The following is a 24937-nucleotide window of genomic DNA, read 5'->3' as shown; positions in this document are numbered from 1 at the left end:
TTTTAAAAGGAAAAAGAAAACGGGAAAACATGAAAGTCAGCAAGTTTTCTAGGTATAGACATGCATCTAATTCAAAATATCTGCGCAAGGTCATCTACGAGATATTTGAAACATAATCAAAAGAGTATCCCTAAATACCCAAGGCTCTCAATTGTTTAAAACAAGAAACTATTCAGGAAGTTCAAAGCCAGAATTGTTAGAGTGAAAATTGTCCTTGGACTTGGAAAGTCAAAATAATACCATGAAAACAGGAGAATGACTTTGCGCAATCATTAGTCAGGCAAGAGAAGAATCTGGAGGCTTACCCTCATATTTTAAGCCATTGATTATCTCCCTTATCATTAACTTAGGCAGAGTTTCCTGTGAAAAACTGTATTCTCTAGATCTCAGGGATTATCCAACAGTCTCCAAGTGCTTTTTTTCCCCATAACAGGGATTGAACCCAGGGATGCTTAACCACTGAGCAACACCCCCCATCCATTTTTATTTTTTATTTTGAGACAGGATCTCACTAAATTGCTTAGGGCTTCACTAAATTGCTGAGGCTGGCTTTGAAATTGCAATCCTCTGCCTCAGCCTTCCAAGCCACTGGGATTACAGGCATGTGTCACCACACCTGGCTCCAAGTGCTTCGTTACACACTCACTAAAATTACACATAAGGTAGAGGGGAACTCATCACACAGCGATTCGATTAGGATTTTAAAGTAGGATGAGAAAATATATTTAATCACTATTATAAATCAGTTCCATTACTAAAGAAAAAAACTTTTCAGGTCGTTGAAAAAAGACAAAGCAACCTATAATACTATCTTTTGAGACTCACATAGATACAAGTTTCAAAACCACTCAGACCATCCTATCTGGTATACAACGAGATAAGAGGGTCCTTGAGCACTGGAAAAGGTGTGTCCTGGCCTCGGGCCTTGAATGACAAAAAGTTATTTGCTCTTATTCTTGCTGCTGCTACTATTATCATTTATTAATCTTTGGATATTCATTTGAATTGCTGGGTAAAATATTCCTAGTTTCCCATTCCATCATCTGGAGGCAAAGTATATCTTCTTTGAAAACATAATTAGTCAATTTCCAAGATCAGTTAAAGAAAACTAATGACACATTTGTCCAGATTGCATTCTGGTAGGGCTGGTTAAAACTGGCATTAAGGAAATAAAAAAGCTTACTCTGTTAATAAAAGTAGGGGGAGAACCAAGGGAGCTGCTGGTAAGCACTAATCTATTGGAAGGAATGCATTTGATCAGGATCAAGAGAAATGCCTGTCGGTGGGAATAGAAGTTCACGGTCTTTTTTTTTTGGCTGTGCTGGGATTGAACTCAGGGCCTCACACATGCTAGGCAAGTGCTTTACCACTGAGTCACATCCTGAGCCCCAACAGTCATTTTTTAATTGGCTGAAAAAACTAAAATATATCAGTAGCTATAAATAAGAGACTCTCTCCATACCCATTACAGCTTTCTCCTCTAAAATGTAATGCTTTCTATTTTAAACCACGTGTCAGTATCAAATCTGCATGGCCACACAATTGAGACTCAGAGGAAGAGACAATTCATGTTCACTACATTTCCCAGCCTCCCTGGAAGTTAGTGGAAATCATATGACTGAATCCTCATCAATAGGGATGTGAATTGAACTGGTGGTCCCTGCTGGTCCAAGGCAATTAATAGGGTTTGTGGATTCTCCACACTCTCTCCCGTCTGTGTAGCTGGAAGCAAAGATCTTCAAGATGACAATGCCAAGAAGCCCAGATCCTCGAGTCCCCACTGGAAGAGAGGCTCTGGGAAGACCTGCCTGACTTGTCTCATAGAGGTCAAGAGGAGGACGAAGTTGAGTTAAAATTAGATTTGAACTTGTTAGCATGCATTCTCAAATTCTCTTCAATTAAAACAAGGGTTGGATCACATGGGTAAAATAAAAAAATAAAAAATAAAAAAAACTATCTCCCCCCTTTTTTCTCTCTTTTTAAAAAAAGAGTGAAAGAATCTACCAATGTGGCAAGTGAGGAAGGAGATTAATGTTTTTAATAGCATAACTGGTTGTATATGAACAGTTGGTACCTGAGTTCAATCAGCAAATATCTATCAAGTATCTAATGAGTGGCAGGTACTGTTGTAGGTATTGAGCACATGTCTAAGAACAAATCAGAAAAGCCTGGCCACAAAGGTGGGAACATTTCTGCCAATTTCCAGGTTATCTTAAGTCAACTCCTTTCTTAAATATTTTTTTTCTCTTGATCAAGTATTTCCAAAAAGAAGTTATTTTCTAAACGGTTTAAATATGTAGGCTCAGTAAGCAAATTTTCTCTCCTAATTCCCATCCCCTCAAAAGAAAACTCAGAATGTATGTATCTCTTGCTTTTCTGTGCAGTTAGAACTTTTGACTGTGAGTAGTTATTACCATTTACAATTAATGATCCAAAAGTTTTAAAAAGGAGTTGCTGTCATTAGTTTCCAGGGTGTTATTTACCATAAGATGATATAGCTGTAAAATACCCGTACATGAAAATGAGAAAGAAATGAGAACTCCAAAGGGGTTAGCAAGAGGGTTCCTCTCTCTCTGCACACCAGGATGAAGCCTCTGGTTCTACTGTGAAAGGAAAGGGAACTTTGAACTTGTGCCTCACAGAAATAAGACAGCTGACTATTCCCTGGTTTTATTTCAAAATCTTTGGTACTGTCAGGAGCCCTGGCCATGCTGAAGTGACTTGAGATTTTCTTGTTCTGGCCTCTTCAAGCAACATTATCATCATCTCACCCTACCCAACTCCTTCCTGATGAAAGACCAGGGTCACAGTGAAGGAGTCCAAATATCTGGCATCTCCAGAAAAATCCTGTCATCATCTTAAAATGGCACCTTCTAAAATCATTTTTAAGATCTAGGGCCAAAACTCTTCAGGAGAACAAACTTCTTGAGTGTTTCAAACTAGAGTGGATCTTTGGATCCAAGATCTTTGGGTCCTTGACCCAAACCTAGCCCCTGGGACTGTAAGGATGCAAAGGGGGTTATTTTGTGCTGACAGGATCCTTTGCATAAGAGATGGAAATAAGGTTCAGATGTCACTAGTATCCAACAGCGTAGGTTTGGGGAGCACTCAATTATGGCAATATCTCATTTAAAGGAACCAAAACTCAGAGGGACAAATAAATACTAGCTGGTTTTCATTTCACAACTTCCAAAGGCTCTTTAAGAAACTGAAAGAAGTAAAGACATTGGGGGACTGGTTCTGTTACTTCCTTATGGGTGTTCAAAGAAGGAAAAGGAAGATGTTTCTAACATAACACAGTACTCTGCACATTGCTATCAAACCTGCCGGGTCACATTTTAATATTCCTAATAACTTCCTCAAGTTTTTCATCATGAGCGGTAACATCCTGTGGCCAACCTTGAAGATTGGTTCTCTTTCAATATGGAAGGAATCGAGTTAACTTGTGGGTGAGTTCACTCTTCTGAAATTGACTATTAAGATTGAAATTCATAGACTAGTTCTATGCTAAATTCTTAGAGACACTTTGCCAAATATTACTCTACATCAAAGATGGAGAGATTAGAAGAAAGCACTAGAGTCATTAATGTAATTGACAATCCTGGATTGTACATGATGTTTTGTGACACATTGACTTTATTTTTGTTAGTTGATAATAAAATTATAAGCTGTATGTGTGTGTGTGTGTCTGTTTGTGTGTGTGTGTGTGTGTGTTGAGGACTGTGGGAGAACATGGATATTAGAGATAACATTCTCCAAAAGCATATAGAATAGCAAGAAAGGAATATTAAGTATGATTTACTATAATATTAATAGTAATACCCACCATTTATTGGATATCTGCTGTGCACATTATTTATGTTATATCATTTAACTCTGAACATTTTCCCCATTTTTAGATGAATAAACAGGAACTCAGAGATGTTAAACAAGCCCTAACTCTGGAACACACATCTAATTGTTGAAAGGGCTAATGTTTGAGTGTTGGTCTATCAGATACCATAGCCAATATTCTTTCAAATATGCCATAAATCCTTTCATTCCAAGCTCATCTGCATCAACATAATTATCATAAAAGAGAACACAAAATTGGGCAATTGGCGATGGTTGCCTGAGGATCTAGACTTTGGATCAGACAAGGGTTAAAGGTCATGTTACCATGGAAGCAGAGGGAAGGCAGACTTCCATGCAGGTGGAGGAGAATAGGATACTACAAAGTGTTCAAAGAGGAGAGCCAATGGGATACAATTAAATAAAACTTGGGGCACTGTCTAGGACCTAACTCACCAAAAGTCTACCTTTGAGCCTCCTTCCACCAGCTTTTTGCCTCCCATTGGAAGAAACCCTGTGCCTGTATCAGCTCTGAGTCCAAAGCCTTTCCCAGGGAGTCCACAACCTCTCTTTTGTTCTGAATACCAGCATTCTAGATGAAACCTAAACCTGAAACCTGCTCAACAGGTTCTGACCATGTAGGAATCCCAGCAACAAAGCAAAGCGGATCCCATCTTAAAAACCCTATTCAAAATAAACCTCATCCTGGTCTTACGTCCATTGGATAAAGGAAAGCCAAACCCACACATTTAAATGATGTACCCCCTAATAGTCAAGAGGCCAGAATGAGCCCCTGTATCAGAAGTTGGGTAATTCAACAGCATCAACTGGTGTTTAAAGGATTCATTAACTATACTCAGTTCCCTACCAAGTTTAGAAATGAGAAAAATACACAGGATTCAAATGAAGGATGAGCATCTCAACTTTCCTCTAGCACTGCAGGATGAAGAACAATATTTAGGCCAAAGGGACTTCCTCAGATGTAACCTTCACCAAGTGACTGATTTTCCAGACCTGTCTCTGTCATGGGTCTAGATATAAATGTTCCGTCCCCATAGGCAGAAACTGCTCAGGAGGGTTGCCAGGTGGAGACAAGAACTACCTTTCCTGGGGAGCACAGCCGCAAAGGAAGAGAACAAAAGAGGCAGATCACAGGCAAATGGAGGCCTCTTCCCCCATAGATTCCTTCACAGGAGGATCATGGGCAAATACATGTCACATTCTCATACTCTCAATTAGGTAATCATGAGAGAGAGGCCAAAAGTTTAGTGCCGTGCTATTCAAATTATACCCAGCTTTTCATGAGCACCTGGAAGTTTTTCAGAATCGTACAATATCAGACCTCACCATTACTGAATTATGATCTGCATCTTAACAGAAGCCAAACAGGGGGGAAAAAAAAGGGCAACAGAATGTGGCGATTGCACTGCATTCAGAGGCCTGTTTCAAGTGCCTCAAGAACTGAGAGTCACCATCAAACAAAAGAATTAAAATGACAAAATCTGCTTCATGGCCCTCACAGGGAGAGTTCTTGTGGCCAACTCAGGCCTCACTAAGTCCTTACCATGTGATCTTTATTTTATAAGCAGCTTAGAATTAGAAATACAAGTCAAGAACCCGTTTGAGGGCAAGTTGAGTGCTTACTGGAAGATTTTGCCAGATCTGATTGACCCTTGAACAATTCAGGGGTTAAGGGAAAACATGTCACCTGCTTTGGAAAATTCACATAACTTTTGACGTTCCAAAAGCTTACCTACTTATAGCTTGCTGTTGACAGGAAGCCTTACCAATGATATAAGCAGTTCATTTACTAAATTTTGAATGTTCTCTTTATTATACATGGTGAAAAATACACAAGAAACTAGAGAGATCACTTCTTTTACATTTCTAGGCCACATGGTTAGTTTGTCAGCTTTTCAAATTGTCACAAATCTCAAAAAAATAAAAAAAAATGTATATATATATAAGCAGTGTTCAAGGCTCAACTCTATTAAGTGAACCCCAGTTATTTACTCAATCCTATAACAACCTAAGTATGCACTGTATTTAATTCTCTACCCCACAAAGCAGACAGAAGTGCAATCAGTTTTATGACTTCCACATGTAATTGTTACCTAAGAGTGTTTTTAACCATGTTTATTGGTTAAATCGGCATCCCTCAGATCTGTGACAAGGATCTGGCTTGCATCTGAGACACATTGATCTCAGGCTGCCAAGGCTGTTTCAATGTCTCCTTTTAGGCCTCTGAAAGAGGATGCTCTGCTCTCACCCCTGACACCTGGGCTACTGTGGGTTGTTAACCAACCATTCTTTATGACCATCAACAGTACAGATGGGAGGATGAAGCGTCCGGGATTGGGACTCACCTCCTAAAAGGAGAAAGAAAGAAGAAAGTGTTTTGTTGTTAAGAAGAGAAATAGGTCACAAACTCTTGCTTCTCAGAATTGAACTGGTATCAACTACCACATTCAGAATGAGCCCTTCAGTTTGCTTAACATTCTACTCCATGAGGAGTTCAGTGTTTGAAACATTCCAATATTGCATATGACTTTTTCCGGTAAGAAAAGTCCAGCAGAAATAATTCTATAGGGTATCCTTGTCATATGGCAAATGGCTTCTTTTTTTTTTTTTTTTTTTTTTTGTAAAGAAACTATCACCTTATTATTCAAGCAAGGCATTTTAGCAGAAAACTATTTTAGAAGCACTCAAGGGAGAGAAGAATATGTGGTTTTGATTTTTTTTCTTAAAATTAAAATATCAGAGTCCTGGGTTATTTGGGGAAATAAATCAGTTTCCTTATGTACTGTCCTTTGTGGGTAAATCTTTCTTTGTTCTGGAAGGTATATTCAACAATTTGCCTCTGGAGCTACATCAGTACCATACAAAGACAATCTGCTATTTGTTCCCCAGTTATCTGATTCATTGGATCAATGTAGGCTCTCTGAATAATCTGAAGCCCAGGGAACCTTCTGAGTGGTGATTTGAATCAGTTACTCAGGAAACTACAGGAATGTCATGAACTTTAAGAGGTGAAATACAATGAGAATTATTCAGATCAATTGTGTAGATTTTTCTGGGGAATTGGTCCTTTCACATTTCATTGCATTGTATAAAATAAGTCCAGTTACCTACATCAAATTGCCTAAAAGTTTGCTTATGATACTGAACTTCTACCCCAACAGATAATTTTTTTTATACAGAGAAAGCTGTTTTTAGCAACAGTAATCAAGCAGTCAATGGTCCATCTTCTAATACTTTGAAGTAATGTATTCCAATTACATTTGAGTAGATATTGCCCTAAAGATATTGCATATTTTAGCAGCATATCTTGCAGGCCTTTGCATGCAAACATTGATATAATAGTTTCACCTAATGATACATTTGGAACAGATACCCCCCAAGTGAAAAATTTTTATTATTAGTCTCTTTAAACTATAATCAAACTATTACTAGTAGTAATAGTAAAAGAATATTGCTATGTTTGGCAGATTTTCTGTGTAGCTTATTAAGTAGTTATATACATTTTCTCATTGGCTTTCCACAGAATTCTGCGAGATAAGCAAATTTGGTAGCGCTATTGTGTTTTGTCTGTTTAAGAAACAGGCTCAGATAGGTGACAGAGCCATAAAGTTCATGATTAATCTGAACACAGACCCAGGTCTTTTAGCTCCTTTTCCAATTCTATGAGGTTGTGACAAAGATCCCAGGAAACAATTTTTACACAACGATTATAACAACTGAAGAGAAATGAAAACGTTTTATTCTCACTTTGAAAATGTTTAACCAAATTACCAAGAAATCTTGTTTAAAGTAGATGTGCCAAAACATGGAAACTTAGAATGGTTTTAAATGGATAAAAATTCTTCTGCAGTTCTTCAACATATCCACAAGAAGATACGTTGTAACTTTGAGAAAGAATACCTTACACTTATACAATCTTATATTTTATAGGACAATTGTCTATAGGTTATCTTGTTTAATGTGCATGGCAATCCAATTGTTAAACAGGGGAGATGCAAAAATTGGGTTTCAGCATGTTGAAGTGAGTTCTTTAGTGTTTTCAGGGTGCAGACCTAGGGCCAGAACCCTGATCTTTCAAGGATAATATTCTTTTTCACTACCTTTAGCTTATTGTCACCTTGTAATGTGAGGTGAGACCAATAGAATTAATTAGGCTCCTGGTCTTGTTCTGTTACTCTTCCCATCCCTAACGCAGATGGTTGGGCCACCAAGTTGTTGAACACCATGTAGCGAATCTGAGGGAAACCTTCAGCCAGGATGATAACTAAGCTGCTGTAGATACATCAGGCACAACTCATGCGGCAAGGAGCCACATTGTTACTCCTCTCCCCTGAGAAGGAATAGTCATGGCTTTCAACCAAACAGGTTCTTCCTTGAAGTATCCCATAATAGATATCTTGCTCTTCTGTGCTTGGAGATAGCCCAAATTTTATACCCATTTGATAGGGAAGACTCAGAATCATAGAAATGTCTTGAGTATTCATTTTCACTAAGAAACCTTCTACAAATGCCTGGCTTGAATGAAGGATACTCCAGAGAGAGATTAGCCACATGCTATATTTGACCTTTATTTATTTTTCTTTAGCCCTTCAACATATAGTGCCATGATTTACAGCTGGTATCAGTTGACAAAGGGACTAAGATGATAAATTTAGTCAAAATCATGTCTGTAGTCCTCCAAAATCATACTGACTTAGACCATAGGAAGAAAATATCTGTATCACAAAATTGAGAAGAGGAAATTTCCAAGCATTATCTCATCCATATAACAAGGATTTGAGGCAATCAAGACAACTGAGGAATGTGAAGGAGAATGTTTCAGATGTTCTTTTCCTCTCATTTTCCTGTAGCCTTGGCATCCAGCGAGAACATGTACTGCACAGACGATAAACTTGTTAATCACTTTTCGGCAATAAAGCTTATCTCTGTGAGTACATTACTCATTTAAAAAGTTCTAATGTAATAACTCTCCACGAGCACTTTATTCTCCCAGTTATCTTGATTATCAGTTTTACTGCTGTGTGTTCAACTGTCAGTACACAATTTGTAAAGAAAAGCTTTCTGAAAGATATGACATTCTTGAGTCTTAAGAAGTCTATAATCTTGATGGGAAATTTGAATTACATTGTTAAACTTCCTCAGATCCTCTCCTCCTCCCAATCATACCTGTAGGCTTTCAGCACTGGGGATATTTACTGTCAAGTAGTGTTCACCTCCTGCTTCAGACACATGCACTGGCAATTCATTGTAAGATAACCCTGTCCAAGACACTCAGAGCTGCTCCCAGCCTTACCTAAGACAGACCCCCATACAGTAAATGATGTATCGGGGTGGGGGATGAAAAACAAAGTATGCTGTTCAATTATTCATTGACGCATTCATTGAGCACCACCACAGCAAAGCAGACCCAGCTCAGGAACCACAATCATGAATGAACTATAATTTTCCCACCCATCCTGCACTGATATGTAATTTTTGCAGAAAAGTTGTAGTCCAAAGATGCTGTTTGATAAGCACTAACAGAGATATGAGAAGTAATAAGAGTAAAATTCAGTTGAACTTGCAACATGATCTTGAGTAAAATCCAGTTGAACTTGCAACATGATCTTAAGTGTGTGTTGTGTGTATATATATGTGTACATATGCATGCTTTTTCTCCTGCAAGTTTCCCCTAACAAAAACTGTAGGTTCATTCAGTATTCTCCCTGGGCCTCAAATTCTTCACCCACAACCATGGAACTAGTGCCTTCATTTAAGGACTTCTCAGAAAAAGATATTAATGTAAACCATCTTGGCTTATGCGTGGCTTATGCATGGCTTAACATTTTTGTTACACTCTACCTGAAAAAAATAAATGTTTATTGATTTGATAAATTAATGCAGAGAATAGTCAAAGGCCAAATTCATGTACTAGTGTTGCTACATGTTTTTTCTGTTCTTTCATGTTTGAAATACCTTAAATACGGTATACTCTCTCTAAACCTAATAAAAATGGAAGTTAAGAAAAATCTATTTTAAAAATTAAATACTTATGCAAATTTATTTTTAACAACTTATTTTGTTTGAAGAGCACAATTCTTTGTTTTTATGAATTTTAGTATGAGGCTAGAAATGGTAAAAATGACTCTGTGTGTGTGCATGCACATGCATGAGTGTATGTGTGTAAAATCTTATAAAAGCGGGAAGATGCACAGGATGGTCACATTCTATGTGGGGAAGAAAAGACCTTCATCTGGGTAGTGAATTGGGTTCATCCAAAGTTCAGGGAAAAGTTAACCCTAGCCAATAATTGGTTCTTTCCCCCATCCTCCTCCTCCTCATCTTTATCAATATCATTTATCACAACTTTGCTGATTCAAGGCACTTCCTGGGTACTTTAGACCTAATCCTCGCAACCTTCTCAGAAACTGATACCTAGATTCAGTGACTTGTCTGTGCACCTGGATGGAGGGACAGAGCTAGAACTAAAACGATGCTTGAGTGCCCACTGGTTTCTTAGTGAAGGTGCCACTGTCCTATAATTCAGCCCAGTGGCAGGAAACTCCACTTGCCAGGCTTTCATGCATGCTTCTGTGAGACCACTGGTCCAACAGACCCCCACATTCTTGCACATTACCCTGGTCTCCTAACTTTTCTGCATCTGCAGGGGCAGTGTGACAGAATTCTAGAACACGTCCTCAGAGAAGGTCATCTTTAATCCTTCAATGGCCTCTCTGTGCCTCTCAGATTTGTGGGCAGATCTTGCTTGAGCATTCATTTTCCCTCTACACTGGTTCTTTTTCCCTCTTGCTCACTTTTTAAAAGAAATTTAATTTGCAGATAAGATGCTGTAATTTAATAGAATCTAAGAGGTAACTGCATACGGTCAAAAAAGGTGCCAGGAGCAGTTTCTCCTGGCTCCTGCATTGCCAGTCCTGAAATGAATGTTGCCGCTTGCTATCAGGGGCAGCTCAATAACAAATTCCATGATTGGAATTAAATTGCTTTAGCTTCACAATTACTTCCTTTGTTGGGAAAAGAGTAGTCAAGTTGTGCCATTTATTGACTTTTCACCAATCTCTTCAGCCTTCCGGTACCTTTGTAGAATGTGTGCTAGATACGAAGCAGAAATTTGAAAAAATGTGCTATATTTCTAAGCCAGATATTAGCACTAAAATTACCAGCAATTCTTGATAAGAAAAGTCTGCAAAATCCCATTTAAGCCATCATACAAAAGAGAAAGACTTTGTAATATTCCTGGTCATGTCATATATCTACTGCCAGATCTGTTGATTAACTTAAAGATTCGAAATCATATTTGAGATATTTGAGTGCCAAGGTGATCCTATGCTAATGAATATTCCTGTAGTCCCAGAAGATCCCAACTAGGTTTATCTGCAGGGAAAAGCAACTTCTTTAGTTGGCACCTTGGCACTTTTTTCCATGAGGAAAGTATTTTGACTTTATAAATGAGAGGGATTTATACAGGCATTTCAACTCTTACTTCTTCCATGTTTTGCTTTCTCTAATTGATATGGTATAACTGTACACAGACTTCTTCTATTTCCTAAAAAATACATGTTCCTGGGGAGGTGATGGGCATATTCATTCTGCTTTTGCATCTCAGGCATTTTACATTAAAGTGTTTCTGGGACTCTATCAAATTTTTACGACAATGAACAATGAAGCTCAATGCTCTTAATAATGTAAGCCAAAAGTGGCATAGCCAAGATGATTCCAAGTCGGTGACAATGAAAAATAAATAAATAAATAGTGATACTCTCAGCAAAATTTAGCATCACAGGGCCTTCCATATTTCAAAGAATTCTGATAATAGGTTCCATCAGCTTAATCTCTAAACTGATGAAGAATGATTACTTTCATTAGAACTATCAGGAATATCAGAAAGGTAAAGTATTAGGAAATGTAACAAGTAAGGAGCATTGGTTGTAGAAATAAGCAAGGGTGACACTAAAGTTAACACTACTAATGAATACATAAAGCTGAAATAAAGTGACTAATGTTTTATGTGATTAGACATTTCATCAAAGAATGCAACAGATTAAGGTTCTTTTGATAATATCATATTTCTCTGATTCTGAAATCCATTCACACAGACATTTATTAGCCACCTACAATGTGTTAGATTAGATGTTAGGAATAAATAGTGGAAAAAATAACACCGCATACGCACACCAATAGTACTCTACATTTATTCTGAGTGTATTGTACTATTTGGTGGGGGTGGTCATAATTTTTTTTAAAAAACAGGGCAACAAAAAATGTTGTATGTAACAATTATGGGATGATCACATATGAGGTATCAAATAGATTTTGAGATTATTTCCATGGGTCCACAGCTATAAAAACTTCTAAAATATGGGGGAAAGTACTACAAAAGAATTCTAGCCATTACCTCATTTTTCCTACACTCATTCTTTTTATGTCTGGAAACAAGCTTCTAATTGGTTAAGCCAGGCGACCTTCTTTCATACCAGTCTTCATGGGAGAGGAAGCCTGAAGCATCTGCCTCTCAGCCTCTTTAATGAAAAGCAAGATTAACCAAGATTAACCCCATGTGAAACCTCCCTCAAATGGAGAGGGAACTCCATGACTAGATTGTCAAAAACACAACAAATGACCACCTCATTCACCTACTTTCCCTATTCAGGGTTCATTTACACTTTCGTTACCAAATTCTTTCTTCAAAAATAAATAAGTAAAAATAATGTTTCTGCCTATTATACTACAACTCCATCCCTACACAAAAATTCACTCTCCCATTTCCCAAATTGAGCAAACCCCAAATTAATCAGTCTCTGAATTCAGATCTAACCCTAGAATTTCTAGATTCTCCTACTTCTGGTTATCTTTAGTCCACTTTGGTCTTCAAAACCTGTGGACTCAGTTATAAATTTAACTTCAAAACAAAGTACAAGAACAAGGAGGGGTGATAACCAAATATATATCAATGAAGGATACAGGGAGGAGGCTCCCGGGAGAGTGTGCATGGGCCATAACTGCCATTTCTTACTTGCTTCTGTGTTGCCCAATCACTTCATGTACCTTTTCTCTTCAGTCAATACTACCAGCTGGGAAACTTCACCCAGAGCTTGATTCTTGAGGAATTCTGAGACCTGAAATTGTCCTATCCACATAGTCCTGAAATTTTCCTCTAATTTTTATCAGGAAATGAGTTTCAAGGGGCTTCCCAGGATGCTTCAGATTCCATCTATTCATTTCTGTCATTTTCTTCCTTGCTCCTCCTTTAAAGTGAGCACAATATCTTCAACTAAAAATGAAAGTCCTTCATTGGAGGCAGTCTCCTTTACTTGCCAACTCACCTAATGTGATAAAGAACCCAGGTGAGTAAATGAGAGGCTCAATTTTCAACTCAGCAGAAACCCTGCTGTTTCCTGGTGGAGGCACATCTCCCCTGGGATCTGAAATCTCTAAATCAGCTGAGCTCAGAATTTCAGACCTCTGAAAGTGGTGTGTCATTAAGAGCCTCCCATAAGGAACCACTTCAATTGACCTCCCTTGCACACACCTATGTCTTCTGGTTCTGGAAGAATAGCACCAGCTACTATTTGCTGATTCATAGTAAATGCTGCTTCCAGCAAGACAAACACTAGCTTTGAAAAATAATATTCTACTGGTGTTTTAACAAAGTTTTTAGTAGGTTTTTCCATTGTTCTATAAAACCAGATGCTTCAGAGACATGTGGATAAGGCCAATGAACTTAAAGACATTGAACTTGTGTCTTTTTCTATAAAGTGAGTTGCTGGACAAAGGCAATGTTGTATGAGACACCAAGAATACATAGGAAGCATTTTGCATATTCATGACAGAAACTTAAAAGACATTCAAATTCAGAATAATTACCTATTATCATAGGGTAAGTTGATAGCCCTCCCATAATGGAACTTTCCACTAAGTTTAAATTTCCACTAGGGTAACTCCTCACCAAGAGGTAGGCTTGCTTCTCTAGGGTATAGTATCAAAAGGAGTGGAGTAGAGAAGACCCTCAGAGTTGTTTGGTGCTACTTCCACCACCAAGCTTGCAAACTCAGAATTCCTGTCTGGGCTAGAGCATCACACACCACCAACATCCTTCTTCACTTTTGGCAACACAGAACTAACTGGTGTGGCATATTAAATGCAGTTTTCTTTCTTTTGAAAGAATTATCCCAGAAGGTTCCCCAGGGTACTGGTATCAGCTAGAGGTATCAGGCTCCAATTTTTTATCCTGAGGTTTATCTCCCAACTTGTTATATATATCCTGAACCAAGATATAGAGAGTGGGGGTCACTTCCATCTTTTCAATCCTGTCATAAAGAAGTCATCAAAGTGGCAAAACAGAATGGTACCCTAGAGAACTGTGGACCATCAGCATCTTCCCAAACTAAAGTGTATCACAGAATCTACAACCCAAACTGACCAGGAGACAGGATGGTCGAGGAATATTTCTCCCCATCCCAGGTGAAAGTAAATGACTTCTAGTGTGTTCTAGTTGTTGAAATAAAAAAAAGACATTCACTCGATCAAAAGCTATAGCAGATATATTTTAGAATACTGTTTTCTTGTCCATAGGAGACTTCTACAGTAGTAGTACTTAGAGTGATCATTTAACTATATTCATGATAATCCATTATTATTCTCTAAGATCTATCCATCTTATACAAGTTTTGAACTAGGGGCTAAATGAGCAAGCAATACCATCCCAGTCTTTTTTATTTGCTTGGTATAATTTCTGCAATTCATAGAGAGCCATGTTATTATTTCTGATTTATTATATTGATAAGGATGAAGGATTTCTTAGTGTCCTTCTGATCCTCCCTTCCAAAATAGGGAAATATTAAGAAAATCATAAGACATACCAAGGGAATAGACCAATAGTTTAACAGTTTCAAAATTCAACATATAGCCAGGAAAGGACATCTCAAACAAATCCAGTAGAGACCTCAAGTTCAGCATAAGGACCAATATGTGAAACTGCCACTCTTTGGGGACATGAAGATAGATTTCCTATCCCAGGCACTATGTGGGGAAAAAAGTGAATATCCAAGGGGAAGTTCAACCTGTGAACTTGACAGAATATTTACCTCAGAACTTTAGTGAAGAACTTTTTAGACCAGTATAGCCGTTAATAGGCAAGTTTATGTGTTTTCTCTCTTTCCTACCATTGAAGGGCAATTTGAGAATAAATTGATTCTAGACAATAAAGAATGTTTACTTGTGTATGGTTTGGATGTGAGGTGTCCCAAAAAAACTCATGTGTGAGATAATGCAAAGAAGGTTCACAGGAGAAATGATTGGGTTGTAAGATTCTTAACCTAATCAGTTAATTTATCCCCTGATAGGAATTTTTTTTAATTAAATTTTCTGCTTTTATTATTATTATTATTATTATTATTATTATTATTGTAAACAAACGGGATACATGTTGTTTCTCTATTTGTACATGGAGCCAAGGCATACCATTTATGTAATCATAAATTTACATAGGGCAATGTTGTTTGATTCATACTGTTATTTTTTTCCCTTCCCCCCCACCCCTCCCACCTCTCTCTTCCCTGTATACAGTCCTTCCTTCCTCCATTCTTACCACCTTCCTTATCCCTAACCCTAAACCTAACCCTAACCCTAACGCTAACCCCTCCCACCGCCCATTATATGTCCTCATCCGCTTATCAGCGAGACCATTCGTCTCTTAGTTTTTTGAGATTGGCTTATCTCACTTAGCATGATATTCTCCAATTTCATCCATTTGCCTGCAAATGCCATAATTTTATCATTCTTCATGGTGGAGTAATATTCCATTGTATATATATGCCACAGTTTCTTTATCCATTCATCAACTGAAGGGCATCTAGGTTGGTTCCACAATCTGGCTATGGTGAATTGAGCAGCAATGAACATTGATGTGGCTGTATCTCTGTAGTATGCTGATTTTAAGTCCTTTGGGTATAGGCCAAGGAGTGGGATAGCTGGGTCAAATGGTGGTTCCATTCCAAGCTTTCTGAGGAATCTCCATACAGCTTTCCAGCGGGGCTACACTAATTTGCAACCCCACCAGCAATGTATGAGTATACCTTTTTCCCCACATCCTCGCCAACACCTATTGTTGTTTGTGTTCTTGATAATCGCCATTCTAATTGGGGTGAGATGAAATCTTAGGGTAGTTTTGATTTGCATTTCTCTTATTACTAGAGATGTTGAACATTTTTTCATATATCTGTTGATTGCTTGTACAACTTCTTCTGTGAAGTGTCTGTTCATTTCCTTAGCCCATTTGTTGAATGGGTTATTTGTATTCTTGGTGTAGAGTTTTTTGAGTTCTTCATAGTTTCTGGAAATTAGTGCTCTATCTGAAGTATGAGTGGCAAAGATTTTATCCCACTCTGTAGGCTATCTCTTCACATTACTGAGAGTTTCCTTTGCTGAGAGAAAGCTTTTTAGTTTGAATCTATCCCAGTTGTTGATTCTTGCTTTTATTTCTTGTGCTATGGGAGTCCTGTTAAGAAAGTCTGATCCTAAGCCAACAAGTTGAAGGTTTGGACCTACTTTTTCTTCTATAAGATGCATGGTCTCTGGTCTGATTCCAAGGTCCCTGATCCATTTTGAGTTGAGTTTTGTGCAGGGTGAGAGATAGGGGTTTAATTTCATTCTGTTGCATATGGTTTTCCAGTTTTCCCAGCACCATTTGTTGAAGAGGCTATCTTTTCTCCATTGCATATTTTTGGCACCTTTGTCTAGTATGAGAAAATTGTATTTATTTGGGTTTGTGTCCATGTCCTCTATTCTGTACTATTGATCTACCTGTCTATTTTGGTACCAATGCCATGCTGTTTTTGTTACTATTGCTTTGTAATAGAGTTGAAGATCTGGCATTGTGATACCCCCTGCTTCGCTCTTTCTACTGAGGATTGCTTTAGCTATTCTGGGTTTCTTATTCTTCCAGATGAATCTCATAATTACTTGCTCTATTTCTGTAAGGTACATCATTGGGATTTTAATTGGAATTGCATTGAATCTGTATAGCACTTTTGGTAGTATGGCCATTTTGACAATATTAATTCTTCCTATCCAAGAACATGGGAGATCTTTCCATCTTCTAAGGTGTTCTTTAATTTCTTTCTTTAGTGTTCTATAGTTCTCATTGTAGAGGTCTTTCACCTCTTTGGTGAGATTGATTCCCAAGTATTTTATTTTTTTCGATGCTATTGTGAATGGGGTAGTTTTCCTAATTTCTCTTTCTGAAGATTCATCACTTTTGTATAAAATTGCGTTTATTTAAATTGTGTATGTCCTCCTCCTTCAGTTTAGGTAATTCATAAGTCTCTAGAAACTTGTTGATGTCTTCGAGGTTTTCTCTTTTGTTGGAGTACAGATTTTCAAAATAGCTTCTAATTATGTTTTGTATTTCAATCGTGTCTGTTGTGATATTTCCTTGTTCATGTCGAATTTTAGTAATTTGAGTTTTCTCCCTCCTTCTTTTTGTTACTGTGGGCTAAGGGCTTATCAATTTTGTTTGCTTTTTCAAAGAACCAACTATTTATTTTGTTAATTTTTCCGATTGTTTCTTTTGTTTCAATTTCTTTGATTTCGGCTTTGATTTTAACTATTTCCTGTCTTCTACTACTTTTGGTGTTGGTCTGCTCTTCTTTTTGTAGGGCTTTGAGCTGTAGTGTTAAGTCGTTTGTTTGTTGATTTCTACTTCTTTTGTTGAATGCACCCCATGAAATAAATCTTCCTCTAAGTACTGCTTTCATAGTGTCCCAGAGATTTTGATATGATGTGTCTTTGTTCTCGTTTACTTCTAAGAAGTTTTTTATTTCCCTCCTGATGTCTTCTGTTATCCATTCATCATATAATAGTGTATTATTTAATCTCCAGGTATTGGAGAAGTTTCTGTTTTTTATTCTGTCATTTATTTCTAATTTCAGTCCATTATGATCTGATAGAGTACAAGGTAGTATCTCTATCTTCTTGTATTTGCTAACAGTAGCTTTGTGGCATAAAACATGGTCTATTTTAGAGAAGGATCCATGTGCTACTGAGAAGAAAGTGTATTCATTCTTTGTTGGATGGTATATTCTATATATGTCAGTTAATTCTAAATTGTTGATTGTGTTATTGAGATATATGGTTTCTTTATTCAATTTTTGTTTGGACAATCTATCCAGTGGAGAGAGAGGTGTGTTAAAATCACCTAGTATTATTGTGTTGTGGTCTATTTGATTTCTGGAATTGAGAAGGATTTGCTTGACGTACATTGATGAGCCAATGTTCAGGGCATAGATATTTATGATTGTTATGTCTTGCTGATTTATGCTTCCCTTAAACAGTATGTAATGTCCTTCTTTATCCCTTCTGACTAACTTTGGCTTGAAGTCCACATTTTCTGAAATGAGGATGGATACTCCAGCTTTTTTGCTGTGTCTGTGTGCATGGTATGTTATTTCCCATCCTTTCACCTTTAGTCTATGGGTATCTCTTTCTATGAGATACCCATATCTCATATGTGGGCAGCATATTGTTGGATTTTTCTTTTTAATCCAATCTGCCAGTCTATGTCTTTTGATTGATGAATTCAGGCCATTAACATTCAGGGTTATTATTGTGATATGATTTGTATTCCCAGTCATTTGACTCATTTTTGTTTTTTGACACGATTTTGTTTCTCCTTTCTTTGGCTATTCCTTTAGGCTAGTTACTCCTGTTGCTGATTTGCATGGTTGTTTTTCATCTCTTCCTCATGGAATATTTTGCTGAGAATGTTCTGTAATGCCGGCTTTCTTTTTGTAAATTCCTTTAGCTTTTGTTTATCATGGAAGGATCTTATTTCATTGTCAAATCTGAAAGTAAGTTTTTCTGGATATAAGATTATTGGTTGGCATCCGTTTTTTTTTTTTTTTCAGGGCTTGGTAAATGTTGTTCCAGGCCCTTCTAGCTTTTAGGGTCTGTATTGAAAAATCTGCTGATATTCTTATTGGTATCCCCCTGAATGTAATTTGATTCTTTTCTCTCGCAGCCTTTAAAATTCTGTCTTTATTTTGTATGTTAGGTATTTTCATAATAATGTGCCTTGGTGTGGGTCTGTTGTAATTTTGTATATTTGGAGTCCTATAAGCCTCTTGTACTTGGTTTTCCATTTCATTCTTCAGATTTGGGAAATTTTCTGATATTATTTCATTGAATAGATTGTTCATTCCTTTGTTTTGTTTCTCTAAGCCTTCCTCAATCCCAATAATTCTTAAATTTGGCCTTTTCATGATATCCTATAGTTCTTGTCGATTCTGTTCATGATTTCTTACCATCTTCTCTGTTTGGTCAACTTTGTTTTCAAGATTAAATATTTTGTCTTCAATATCTGAGGTTCTGTCTTCCAAGTGTTCTATCCTATTGGTTATGCTTTCTATGGAGTTCTTAATTTGGTTTATTGTTTCTTTCATTTCAAGGATTTCTGTTTGTTTGTTTTTTCAGTATCTCTAACTCTTTATTGAAATGATCTCTTGCTTCCCTTATTTGCTCTTTTAACTGTTGATTGGTGCGATCATTTAATGCCTGCATTTGCTCTTTCATCTCCTCCTTCAATGCCTGCATTTGCTCTTTCATCTCCTCGTTTGCTTCCCTCATTGTTTTAATTATGTACATTCTGAACTGCCTTTCTGACATTTCTTCTGCTGTGCTGTCATTGGGTTTTATTGATATAGTATCTAGGTTTGTTTGGGACATTTTCTTCCCTTGTTTTCTCATATTGGTCAGATGTCAATGGGACTCTGAGATATTGCAGATTTCCTCTATTGGCTTACAGTGTCCCTGTAGATTTCCAGTGTATCACCTCCAAGCCTTCAGTAGGCTGAAGTCTTGGAGGAACTTGAAAATGCAGTGCTTCCGAACAAAGCTGCCCCTAGCCTGCTACTGGTTCCAGGGCTTGGAGCTGGCTCTGTGCGGAAAGGCTCTCACTGGGGGGCCTGCTCCAAGAAGCTGGCCCTGTGGGAGGAGCCCACCGCCAGAGTGAGCAGGGCTACCTGGGGAAGACTGTAGCTGCTCTGTTCTGCTCTGATAAGCCACCCCTATCCGTGACTGCCGCCCAGGCCGAGCTTCACCTGGTGGGGGAGACTCACCCTGTGGCTCTATTTTAGTCCGAGTCTCCCAATGCCTCCCCTTCTTGAATCCTGGGTTCTGGAGAGACTGGAGATGCAGTCACTCTCTAGTCCGCCATCTTGGATCACCCTGTGGAAGGAGCCTGCAGCCAGAGGGGGGCAGGGCCGTCTGGAGAAGTCTCTGGCTGCCCTGCCCTGGTCCCAGAGGCTGCCTGCAGATTGGAGCTCTCCGTCGGCTCGGGGACTTGTGGCTGGCTCTGTGTAGAAAGGCTCTCACTGGGCGGTCTGCTCTGAGAAGTTAGCCTTGAAAGGCACCTCCCACCAGAGGGGGCCGGGCTGCTTGGGGAAGTCCCTGGCTGCCCTGTCCTGGTCCCTGAAGCTGCCTGCGGGCTGGAGCTCACTGTGCTGGCTCCGGGACTTGGAGCTGGTTCTGTGCAGAAAGGCTCTCACTCCCTGATAGGGATTAATTGTGTGGAAACTGAAGGTGGGCAGGGTGTGGCCCAAGTAAGTGGGCATTGGGGGTGTGGCTTTGGGCTATATATATGTATTTTGTATCTGGCCAGTGGAGTCTCTCTCTCTGCTTTTTGATCATCTTGTGAGCTGCTTCCCTCCACCACACTCTTCCACCATGATGTGCTGCCTCACCTTGAGCCCCAAGGAATGGAGCCAGCTGCCAATGGACTAAGACTTTGGAAACTGTGAGTCCCCAGATAAACTTTTCCTCCTCTACAATTGTTCTGGTCAGATCTTTTAGTCAGAAGCAGTGAAAAAACTAACTAAAACAACTTGTTTGTACACATTAGCATAGTATGCAGCATTGACTACACTACCCATTACATATTATGGGCAGTGCTAAATTTACAGCCCTAAATACATCATTTCCCTTTCCTGCTAAATGAAGCCCAGTAGACATCCTTTGCGTGGTAGTTAAGAGCATTCTTGTTCTAATCCCAGTAGATCATTCCAGATTCATCTCTACAACTTACTTCATTTACTCAACATTCAACCCAAACCGCCCAATATTCTCTTTTCTCAAACATAGCTTAGGCTTTCCTGTCTTCTTGTAACCTAGGAACAAAAAGTTCTTAATATGCCTAATTAGGGATTGCAACGATAATTGGACTCAACAGGTTTAGAGCTAAGGGACAAATAAATCTACCATATTAGACCCATTGCAAAGAAGAAAGCCTAATACCTGTATCAGTGTCCAAGGAAGCGTGACAATCTGCTCAGGGCATTCCCACCCGTGCCACCATCTAGGGGCACCTAGGTCTGGTAGTAGGGCTGCAGAATCTCTTGGCAGAAGCACCTTTGGAAATCAAGTGGGGTGGAAAGCATGTGAGTTCCAAGGGCCTGTCCCATTCGCTACAGAGTCTAGATGGTAACTAAGTATTTGGAGGACCTGGTCATACCTTCAGAATAAAAGCCTAGACCCTAAGAAGGGTTGAGGAGTTGAAAGTGGAATTCATGTACCTTTTACTGTTTTTTCGGTACTGGGGATTGAACCCAGGGCCTTGTGCTTGCGAGGTAAGCACTCTACCAACTGAGCTATATCCCCAGCCCTGAAAGCAGAATTCAGATCTAGAAGTCACTCTGAAGAAAGTGACCCTGGTCTACTAAGTCATTGACTTCAGGTGACAAGTTTTCTAGATCACATCTATTGGTGAGACCAAGGCTAGGGAGACCACACAGAACTGGAAGAATCAAAGATTGAAAAGACTCTTCTATAGGTAATTCACTGGTACATAGCAAATTCTCCCTTACTTGTGTGTTATGCTATTTCCTCTCTTCTTTTCCACATTAATTTCTTTAAGTACAACCCTCCCCACTACACTCTGGAATAGATAAGGTCCTTAATATTTGGTTATTGGTTTTGGCTTTTAATATCTTTGCATCCTCGGGAGGGTTTAAGAGGACAACTTGTCCATAGTGGTACTCAACTACTGAACTTCATACATTCTTTTTATGATATAAAGATAAAGTGATAAGAATTTACTTTCTAAAATCCTGTATAATCACTCTGATATAAAGTACTGTTGTAAAGGTTGCTACTTCAACAGCTTGACCATGCTTGCATATGTTTTCTACATGCCGTGCTACTGCAATTGCTAAAGCAGTTGCATTCTTTCTGGAGAATTGCAAAGATTCTTTGAAGCAGTCAAAAACATATAGTCATTGTGTGGGTTAGCACTGTCCTTGAACTAACAAAAGACCTTTTGATAAGCGTTCTTAGTTTCAAGTGTTTCCATGGATGCTTGAAGATAATGGGCACAGATTCACACTCCTGTGTCTACAATTGACTCATCTCTTTTGTGACTCTTCCTGGGAACAAACAAGAATGAAAGTGGAAATGAAGTGAACATATACTGAGTCACGTTGGAGGCATTTTACTAAGTTTTCAAATAAATGTTTTAACGCTCTGAGGAATTGTGGGAATTGTGGAAATTGTGGGAGTTACAGTGCTTCAGAAAGTACCCACAGATGTATTCAGCCCAAGTTTGAATCAAAGAATCCAACAAAACTTACATTATGCTTTTTGTTTTCAGTCAAAATGAATCAAATTATAGCTATGCAGATTTCTGCAGCCTTAATCAAATTAAATCAACTATCAAAAAGAGAAGCTGAATAAATGCCAAAGTAAAACCTTGTTTCAACAACAAAACATTTCAATGACAAACAAAGCAACAATTTCTAAGTCTCTGCTTATCTAAACTGCTCGTGGGACTTTCAAGACTGTCAGATTCTGGTTTTGACTCACACACCAACCACAACTCAGTCCTTTCCCTTCTACTTAGGACACCTTTGTCCTTCTTGACTTCATTAAGCCTTTTTATTCCTTGAGTCTTTGCTCACAAATTTCTTTTTTGACCTAGAAATTTCTTTATCCCTCCAATCTTCACTCTCCTTACATAAGTGACTACTTCGAATTTTTAGGGCTAAGCATAAAGGTGACTTTCTAAGAGAGATCTTTCTAAAATTTGAATTCAAGGCAATTCTAATACTAGCAGATTTTTCATGGAAATCAACAAACTGATCATAAAATGTCTTTAGAAATGTAAAGAGCAGAATATCTGAGAGGTCTTGAAGATACACAAAGTACTAATGATAAAAGAACAGATAGACTGAAATACAATAAAATAAGAACGTTTTTTCATTCAATAACACCTTTAAAATTGTGAAAGAGCACATCACAAGTGTGTGTGTGTGTGTGTGTGTGTGTGCGCAGTCTTGTGTCCAGAATCTATAAAGAATTCCTACAAGTCCCTAAAAAAAAAAAAAAAAAATAGAGAACCCAGTAGGAAAATAAGCAAAAATATTTGAAAAAGTAGTCTACAGAATGAAATTTTGAAATGGATTTTTAACACATTAAAAGATGCTTGACTACATTCATCAGGAAATGCAAATTTAAAACACAATAAAAATTTCATTCATACATTTTTAAATAACGAAAATTTACGACTCTGATGATACCAAGTGTTAGTAAATATGTCAAAGAAAATTAGAATTCTTATCAATTGCTGGTTGAAGTGTAAATTAGCACAACCACTTTGGAAAGCAATGTGGTCCATCTACTAAAGCTGACTGGACACCTACTCTTAAATCAGTAATTTCTCTCTGAGGTATACAAACAAAAGAAATATATGTACTTACGTTTACCTATGTGAAAACATGTAATACATTTTCATCATAAGACCAAACTGGAAACAACCCAAATATCCATCAACAATAGAATGGGAATGATTAAATAAAATATTTTGTATTCATACAAGATTACCAAAGAGTAACAAAAATGAACAAACTACACTTAACAATTTGGACAAATCTCACAAATATAATGTTAAACCAAACACAGAAAGGATACGCTCTATATGATTCCATTGATGTACGCTAAGAACAAGGCAAAGCTAATCTATGGCCCCAGACACAGAACAGGGCTGCCTAAGGAGAGGAGAGGGCAGGTTTTGTGAACAAAATTTATATTCTGTTTCCTCCTCTTGGAACAGAAATATGAAGATGTTCACATGGTAAAATTTGCTTACTTCTATTCTCGTTTATGTACTTTTCTACATATATATTCTACCTCAATGAAAGATTAATGTGAAAGGATATACATCATGTTTATCTAGTGGATTCAATTTTTAGCTACAAATTTAAGTGTGTCCAAGAATTAGATCTCCTGTTATTTTATATAACTCAAGTTCTGTGTTGAGTTCCTGTGTGTCTTAAATGTAAGGATTCCCTGCTCCCTTGTCTCTGGGGATGCATCTAATTCTGAATAACTATGCAGGAGTTAACTTGGGGCATGCAGATGCCTGACTTCTGCCTATCATCTCTCTATCTGCGGAGGTGCTAGTGCACTGTTTTCATCTTTAGCACACACAGGTTGCTGCTAACTCATCCCTTGGTTTTATATAGGCATTCTAATACTGCCCCTACAATCTCTCTTGACAACGCAGAGGGAGAGGACCTTATTGGATTATTTTGTAAATAATCCAAAAGCAGAATGATCTCACTTTTAGATGTTTTCTGTCAAGCCATAACAACACCCTGAGTCCTTTCTATCTCCCCCTGTATCTTAGGATCCTTGTGAAACTCCTACGCTAGGACCAGATTGGGGTGGATGGAGGAAGAGGTAAAACACCACACATAAGCCAGATGGTATCAATCCATTGTTTAATGACTCTTTTTAAAATTATTTATTTATTTTTTAATTTTTTACAGGCTGCATCTTGATTCATTGTACACAAATGGGGTACATCATTTCATTTCCATGGTTGTGCACGATGTAGATTCATACCATTCGTGTAATCATACATGTACATAGGGTAATGATGTCTGTCTCATTCCACCATTTTTCATACCTCCCCTCCCTCTTATTTCCTTCTACATAATCTAAAGTTCCCCCATTCTTCTCTCACTCCCCACATCCCCACCCCCATTATATATCATTCTCCAGTTATCAGGGAAAACATTCGGCCTTTGGTTTTTTGGGA

The sequence above is a fragment of the Sciurus vulgaris genome (genome assembly GCF_902686455.1).
Source record: "Sciurus vulgaris genome assembly, chromosome: 7".
Classification (NCBI taxonomy): Eukaryota; Metazoa; Chordata; class Mammalia; order Rodentia; family Sciuridae; genus Sciurus; species Sciurus vulgaris.
Note: the sequence above shows the minus strand (reverse complement) of the source record.